This window comes from Macrobrachium rosenbergii, chromosome 59, assembly GCF_040412425.1.
Source record: "Macrobrachium rosenbergii isolate ZJJX-2024 chromosome 59, ASM4041242v1, whole genome shotgun sequence".
Classification (NCBI taxonomy): domain Eukaryota; kingdom Metazoa; phylum Arthropoda; class Malacostraca; order Decapoda; family Palaemonidae; genus Macrobrachium; species Macrobrachium rosenbergii.
The window spans coordinates 15933375-15935613 of NC_089799.1; positions in this window are offsets into that span (position 1 = coordinate 15933375).

Consider the following 2239-nt stretch of genomic DNA (forward strand, 5'->3'; position numbering starts at 1 on the left):
CTCTCTCTCTCTCTCTCTCTCTCTCTCTCTCTCCCTGTTTAAGGGAAAGTACATTCGGTTCTTTTACTTTGCACATTATTCTGACATAATTTACTATCACAGATAAAAGTAATCGAGTTTTCTGTACAGCGTTTAATGCTGTATGAAACTCAGCCACGGCCCATGAAACTCTCAGCTGTGTCCCTTTGAAACTTTCAGCCACGGCTCGGTGGTGGCCTGTGTTGTTAGCGCCTATAGCTGTGTCAGACGCACGATCATAGCTAACTTTATAACCTTAAATAAAATGAGATAAAACTACTGAGGCTAGAGGGCTGGGCAATTTGGTATGTTGGATGACTGGAGGGTGGATGATCAACATAAAAAAAACTACTGAGGCTAGAGGGCTACAATTTGGTATGTTGGATGACTGGAGGGTGGATGATCAACATACCAATTTGCAGCCCTCTAGCCTCAGTAGTTTTTAAGATGTGAGGGCGGACAGAAAAAGGGCGGCCGGACAGACAAAGACTTCTCAATAGTTTTCTTTTACAGAAAACTAAAAAAACGCGTTTATTATTTGCAGTTCATTTTTAAAAGAAGTAGTATTAATTTCACAATGGTTTTTTGTTAACTCGTTCTCTCTCTCGATTCTTGTTCTCTTCACATTATTATGTGATAATTCACTGTCATTGGAGGAAAAGCAGCAGCTACTGGAACGTTTCGAAAACGAATCATCAGTTTATTTTATCTATCTATTATTTTTTTTTTAGCAAGCGAGTTACATCACGATAATGATATCGTCCAAAGATCAGTGTTTCAGTTGTAAGTTTCAGATATGAAGGGTAAATGATCTCTGACTGATTTTTCTTTTTTAGGCTTTATTGTAAGCTGAACTTGATGCATTTCTAGTGATGGTTAAGAAAAGTTAAATGAGCAAAAAATAATATATTTCTCTTCACATTACATGTTTTGACGTGTAAATATTATTAATAATAATATAATTTTAAAAGGAAGTAATTAGTACAAACCATACTTCACAGAAATATAGTCATAATATAAACTGTGAATTTTTGATTTTGAATTTTGATAGGTAACCACTGCGTCCAGCTAAATTAAAACGCTATTAATCATATAAGTGGATAATATCACTAACAGTCTAAGAGACTCACATCACTTAGAATTTTATACCGAAATTTAAAATTGTAGAGCTATTATGGTGTTATTCTGTATGCACCTACACCATTCTATTATACTCTCTCCTTTTTAGCATTCATGTCCAATACCACAATTTTAAACCTTTCAAGTGCAGTCTAAGGCAGTATTCTTATATGCGTTTTATGATATGTAAAAATGTATTCAATCATACCGCTTACAAGGTCAAAAATTACATCGAAGGCGATTTAAACTACAATCTCTCTCTCTCTCTCTCTCTAAAACAAAATTAGTGATTGCAGACGTAGTGGTGCCAGTGTTGACACGCTTATAAAATAATACTGATTTGAATTGGAAAAGCTAATGCGATTTTAGGAAATACATTCGACAAGGGACCCTCTCTCTCTCTCTCTCTCTCTCTCTCTCTCTCTCTCTCTCTCTCTCTCTCTCTCTTTATCTAAAGTAGGTTGAACTGATATCTTGATATATATATATATATATATATATATATATATATATATATATATATATATATATATATGTGTGTGTGTGTGTGTGTGTGGTACATATGACTATATATATATATATATATATATATATATATATATATATATATATATATATATATACTGTATAATATATGTATGTATGTGTATATATATATATATATATATATATATATATATATATATATATATATATATATAATTATTTATATATCACATTTGAAGATGTGTTAGTAGATATGCTTTGTTTCCAGTATTTTCTTTCTTTTGGTGTTTGCATATATTCTCGCATTCTGTGTAATATAAATGGTCAGTCGATGAATAACGTGAGAAACAGCACCGTGTACACCAATCCCCGTACACCGACATAAATGCTATTTTGCCATGAGCTCCTTTTGATGATCCACAGCTAAATTACTTGCTAAATGCATATGTCTCATTGTATCGTTCACATAGTCACTAAGTGAAGAGTAAGGGAGCTACCTTCATTATTATGACAAACTAGGTTGAAACGAAAAAGCCAAATGACATTGGAACTCAATCAGTCAACCCTCTAGTAAAGGTACAGCACTATGTTAGGAAGGTGGAAATTCGCTGGACTT